At 36.1% G+C, this 6,526-nt stretch overlaps 1 long non-coding RNA gene across 2 annotated transcripts; it reads right to left on the bottom strand.

Annotated features, from left to right (window-relative positions):
- Nucleotides 1-1,804: 1,804 nt before the first annotated feature.
- LOC142171593 (uncharacterized) lies at nucleotides 1,805-5,974 on the bottom strand. Of its 2 annotated transcripts, XR_012701368.1 has the most exons (4): nucleotides 5,130-5,974; nucleotides 4,274-4,458; nucleotides 2,433-2,581; nucleotides 1,805-2,356 (listed from the first exon to the last, which is right to left on the bottom strand). It is a non-coding gene; the product is annotated as an uncharacterized LOC142171593 (long non-coding RNA). The 2 variants fall into 2 exon arrangements; XR_012701367.1 differs by having other exon boundaries at nucleotides 1,807-2,356; nucleotides 4,274-5,972.
- Nucleotides 5,975-6,526: the final 552 nt, after the last annotated feature.

Here is a 6,526-nt window from a genome sequence, read left to right as displayed (position 1 = left end):
AATGGCCCATTGTACTCTTCTTCTTTTTTTAAGTCTCTATATTGCCATCTTAATGTAAATTCTCCTTTCTATTTTTTACCAAAATATTCATATGCTAAGAGAAAATAAGATGTTACAAATGCGTATCTCTTTTGGTCAGGGGCGGCCCAAGGGTCAAGCCACTAAAGCAAAGGCTTTAGGCCCCAAATTTTGAGGGCCCCAATTTTTTTTTGTATTCGTATTTGTATTGAGACCCCGACTAATCTAGATTCATACCGCATAAGTCGTAGTAAAAGAGAGAACACGTTTTAACATAATATTTTTAACTACAAGACTCGAACCCAATATATTTAATTAAGGTAAGTTGGATCAAATACATCTCACAACAATCTTTAGAGGCATGATCTAAATATATTGGGTATGTTAAAATAAAAAATAAAATATTTTATAAAAATTCAAGATAACTTTTAATTTAGTAGTGATGTAACTGTTTGAGCAAAAAATGCAGAAAGAGAATCACTTCCCCTAAACCCTTGTCGCGAATATAAAACTTTTCATTATTTAAATTTTACGAGTGACATCATTAGTGAGGTTTCTATATGAATTTGGTTCTATTATCTAAGATCAACAATATCTTAGGAGAGACTAAATTATTTATAAAAAAAACTATTAACAACTGATGTTAGACCAAAATTTTATACTTTTAACATATTATTCGCCCTATATTTTGTTGGTTTAAGTGAGTTATTGTGCGACAATTACGCTAAATTGTGTTGTTCTATGTGTATGAACATCGGAATGAATCATCGATGTTATGATAATTTTTTTTCCCTTCTGAAAGGCCCCAAATTAAAAATTGACTTTAGGCCACCACTCTTCTTGGGCCGCCCCTGCTTTTGGTATGAGCGTGCAAGGAAGATGTATAGAAGAAAAAGAGTGATGAAAAGAAATTAGAAAATGTTTTATGCAAAAAAAATGTGAAACTAGGATTGGAGGTGTATAAACAAAGGCGAAAGGAGATGAGTGTGGTGGTAGCTATGTTGTTCTTCGTTGCGAAAGGCAGAGAAACGAGAAGAGGTGAGAGATGGAGTCATCAAGCTTGTATCGTTATTTAAATAGTTGAGAATTAATTTTGGTTTATACATGAATCTTGTTTGAATATTGAAAATAGTTTTATTTTTAATTTCATCCAAAATTTGAATAAAAGTCATTCCTGATGTTCATCTTTAGTTTTTGGGATCCTACAATAAAATTTACAAAGCGATTTGCTGAGTTTTCTGTTTAGCAATCAAAGAGGAAAAACGAAGAAGTAATTTTCAGCCAATATAAGTAGTATTTTTAAAGATCAAGAAGTAATTTGCTGACTATTGTGGTAGGTATTTTTGTTTAAAGTGAAACAAAAAACTAACGGTAAGGACTTTTTTTGACACCAAAAATTAACGGAGGACAAAAGTATTTCTATTTCCTATAATTGAAAGGTATTTTTGGCCCTTTTCCGTTCTAACAACAAACCAGACAGCTTTTCTTCTATTCTCAGCACGGCTCTTTACATCTCGTTTTACTTAATTTATTCTTGCTTTTTTTCTGTTTCGTTCTTAATCTATTCTTGCTTAATTAGTCTAGTACTATGTCATCAAACGTTTAATTCAATAAAATTCTACTTATGTTTATTTAGAAAATGATTGTAGATCACTAAACAAAAAAAAGGCCACGTTATTTAAGGTACAGCTCAGTGAATTTAAATAAGAAAAGATGCATATATTGTCATTTCATTTTAGAAAAAGGGTTTGAAACAAGAGTAATTTTTCTTTCTGCTACCTCGTCTTACTATATGAATCCAACCTTATTGCATTTTCTTCCTGAACAAACTAAGGTATAAGTACTTGTTATGGTCTCTCTTCACTCTTCCTTCCCTGGGAAATTGATAAAACCTAAAAGCAAATAAAAAGGTTACAATATTTTTACAGGAGTAACTAGATTACGTTTCCCTGTCACATATTGATCGCTCTATTTGTCTGGTTAATTATATGCATTTTAACAATAAACTAACTCACTTGCCTCACCACCATAGAACGTTCAACTTAAGGACTAAACAAATCTTGCAGCAAAAGTATAAGATTGCATGAAATGATGGTTAATTGTATGCATTTTTCAATATCCTGCTGCACATTGAATCGAACCATACCCAGCGCCAGCAGTTGTCGCATCACTGCATGCACGAACCATGTAATTGGCTGCTTCACGTTCACTCATCTCGGGATTTCGTATGGGGTTACCCCTGCTAAAGCAAGGCAATCTGCTATCTAGCACCATCAAAATTGTATTGATTATCCCATCCATGTAGCAACGTGCAGCAAGGTAACCCTTGACACACAAGCTGGAAACAACCAGCCCAGGATTAGCATGAGAAAAAAGAAATTCATACATAAGAAGACAGTGCAAAGATATCTGACCTTACAAACTGGTGCCATGTCTCACTTTTCATTGCTCCGGATGGGTCAATTAATTGGGTCATCTCATGACTCAGCTTTCAGATCGCATATTTACACCAGGACAATTTTCCAGGATAAAACCAAAATCAATATGGACAAGCCTACCAGCACTGCAGAATAATATAATAAGGAAATTTGCCAGATGATGAGTCAATGTTATGCAACCAATATTGATAATCTTTAAAAGATGATATTTATTCCAGAATAAAGTATTCACTTTTTTGTGTCCTTGTATATGTCCATTTTCATGAACTCATCCCCAAGAAAATCTGCACTGCCCATGTGGTAAAGGAACGTACAGCTAGTAAGTGAAGTTAATTCTCATTTTTTTGGTTCTTGGTTCGCTAAACGACTCATTTAAGATAGGTTATTCAACACCTTGGTAAAATAACCAATTGAGTCCACCACGACCTTACCCGAACAGGTTAGTGGAGAAAAAACACAGAGTCCACCATGAGCTCAAATAATGAGGTCACTAGCAATTCAAGGTATATAGAACACAAGGCTGGTTGAGCTTGCCTCATGAGCACATATTGTTTCCTAGAGTCTCCAAGTTGACATTGCTAAACGCAAAAATCACACAGCAACGGCAAGTACAAGGCTAAATCTTTAGGTTGGTTCATGGGATAAGGGATTATATACTCCCGGGATAAAATGTAGGATAATTTTATCCCGCGTTTGGTAGGAGATTGATTGCGGATTAGCAATCACGAGATTGTTCATACTACAAATGTGATATTATTTTTTTCCCACACTGCATGTGGGATAAGACAAGAGTGGGTTGCTCTAGCGGTAAGCACCCTCTACTTCCAACCAAGAAGTTGTGAGTTCGAGTCACCCCAAGAATAAGGTGGGGCGTTCTTGGAGGGAGGGAGCCGAGGGTATATCGGAAACAACCTCTCTACTCCAGGGTAGGGGTAAGGTATGCGTACACATTATCCTCCCCAGACCCCACTAGTGGGATTATACTGGATTGTTGTTGTACTGCATGTGGGATAACATCCCAGGATTACTAGTCCCTGGATTAAACACTAAAATGAAATGTTTGCCCTTCCAAAACTCAAGGTTAAAATTGAAAATAAAAGTTTATCCAAGTTTACCTAGTTTAGCCAAAAAATATTTTATATTATATCCCGCATATCCCATCTTTAGTCTAGTGAACAAAACATCTACCAATAAAAGTGTATCCACTAAATAATCCTGTCCTTGTTAAATATCTATGTTGAAGTGTGTAACTATCTCATCTAAAAGTTTAAGCTGTTAGAGAAAGCATACTTTTATTTGTTTAATTTTTATGTCTTCAACATACCCCCTCACGTGCGGACTGGATTCTTTTTGATGAGCCAAGCACGTAAAAAAATTTTCCGATATTAGGTGGCGGTAAGACTCGAGCCCAGGACCTCTGTCTGCTCTGATACCATGTTGAAGTGTGTAACTATCTCATCTAAAAGTTTAAGCTGTTAGAGAGAACACACTTTTATTTATTTAATTATGCCTTCAACAGTCTATAATACTGGTATAACTTGTTCACAAACCAAATGACCCCTTAGTATATAACTTATATGTAGAATAGTTGCTTGTTAGTGTGCATATTGCACATTTTCATCGTCAATGATGTGCGTCGGCGGTCGTACTGTATCAAACTTTTTGACTTCTTATATTTTCTTAATCTAACCCTTCATGACATTACGATAGTTTATAAGGTTTCTGCACTCAAGTAATACCAAATGTGACTTGGATAAAGTGTAATCTCACAAGCATTGAAGCTAGGATACCAAACAATAGAAGACAAAGGCGCTTACATGTCAATCAGAATGTTCTCATTATGTCTATCCTTAGGTTGAAGCAACAAGCTGGCAACTGCATAACCTGCACTGCTTTTGATGAAGTTCTCACGAGCAGCTTCAAAATCAGGAGAGCCAACAGGCCCATATTTCTGTTGGAAAATTTCATAAAGACCACTTCTCCTCAGTGAGTTGGGTACAACCTGCAAAATAGACAGATGGGAAAAGAGTTTGGAGATAAAAAAGCTATAACCACCACAAAATTCTAAGTGATCACATTTAGGATACACTTAATATCATCTTTCTAATGTATTGTACTGTAGAATATACACGTGCTAGGTTCTCACCAAAAATACTCATATATGTACATCGAAAAACAACGCTTTAATTTATATCCAATATAAAACAAAAATCACCACATCCACAATTGCTTCATGCAAAACGAATTATTTGCTGAAAATATTCTATGTACTGTAAACAGAAATCAAAGATAGAGGAATTATAGGATAGAGGAACAGCAACACAGTTCCATAACCAACATTAGCGACCTATCCCCTATAGGTGAGCACTACATCCCTATAAAGAATCTTTTCTTTTCAAATGAATCGAGTCATGATTTTGTTGCCAATTGAAAGAGAACTACATTTGAAGAAGGAGGGCATGGACCTGGCGTTCTTGTTTGATATGATGACTTGGTACAACAAATTATAGGATGAATGAACAAATACATGTTCCAAAAACCAAAAAGTGGCAATAAAGTTGTTACTATCAAGGTGGCTTGTTAGATAGTTACTCTCATTGTATTATAATTGATAGAATATCGATAATAGATTTTTTCATCATGCATTCTCACATGGCTCATAAATAAACCTACCAGGTTTTCTTCTTTTGACTCGAAAGATGGTAATTGCCATCTAAGTGTTCAAAAAACCTCTAATTTGTCTAGGAAGAGCAATATATTGTGTGAATATACATATTTCATCAGCACCGTCGCTTAAAGAGGCAAACTTATCAGCAACCTGACTTTCCTCTCTGAAGCAGTGGTTGGTCAGACAACCATGAGTATCAACCAGGTTCTTAATTTCTTCATCTGTTTCAGATATGCTGCCTCATGGAGTGGACCAGTTGCCTGCAATACAGTTTTGGAGCAGCAGGGAATCAGTTTCAGCCATGACTAGGTTATAGCCTTTTTCAATGCACTATTTTAGCCCAAAAAGGAATGCACATGTTTCAGCCCAATTGCTAGTTCCCTGTCCTAGAGGCAGGATGCCATGAAAAGTTTTCCTAGATCATTCCTAACTACTACTCCACCTCCACAATTGCCTTCAATACAGGAGCCATCAGTGTTAAGCTTCACAAATGATATAGGGGATCAGATCCACTTGAGCATCCACCAGAGAGATCTCATAAAAGGTTGCAGATGCCTTCCCAAGTATCAATACCAGATGGCAAATATTCAATGTAATCACGGATATAGATCTAGCAGTTCATGGGTTTTCCAATTCATATTTAGCGGTGCAGCTTGATCTCCAAAATCCCACAGAGAATAGGTGGCGTAATCTTAAAAAAATAGGAAATCATGGAGTTCTTAGCCTTTTGATTCCAGCAGTTTAAATTTAGGTTCCTTAAAGATATCTGATGCCTAATGTGCCTGCAAAATGACTCCATATCTTCTGGGCATACTGGGCGTTACACAAACAGGTGTTCAATGGATTCTACTCCTGGGATCATATTGTGAGAAAGCACGGGAAAAAATATATTATTGATATTAGATGATAAATACAATACAAGAGGTCCTTATTTATAGCTATACACTACATGGAGATATTACTCCTCTTCCAATGTGGCATAAGACTACACTATACATATCTGTAAACTAACATTCCCCCTCAAGCCGGTGCATACACATCATATGTACCGAGCTTGTTACACATGTAACTAATACGAGAACCAGTAAGAGACTTAGTGAAAATATCTTCTATTTGATCGTTCGACTTTACAAACTTTGTAACAATATCTCCTGAAAGTATTTTTTCTCTTACAAAGTGACAGTCGATCTCAATGTGTTTAGTCCTCTCATGGAACACCGGATTTGACACAATATGAAGAGCAGCTTGGTTATCACACACCAGTTCCATCTTGCTGATTTCTCCGAACTTTAACTCCTTGAGTAACTGCTTGACCCAAATTAACTAACACGTCGCCATAGCCATGGCCTGATATTCGGCTTCGGCGCTAGATCGAGCAATTACATTATGTTTCTTGCCAATC

Source organism: Nicotiana tabacum, chromosome 17 (genome assembly GCF_000715075.1).
Source record: "Nicotiana tabacum cultivar K326 chromosome 17, ASM71507v2, whole genome shotgun sequence".
Lineage (NCBI taxonomy): Eukaryota > Viridiplantae > Streptophyta > Magnoliopsida > Solanales > Solanaceae > Nicotiana > Nicotiana tabacum.
Note: the sequence above shows the minus strand (reverse complement) of the source record. Positions and strands in the feature narration are given on the sequence as shown.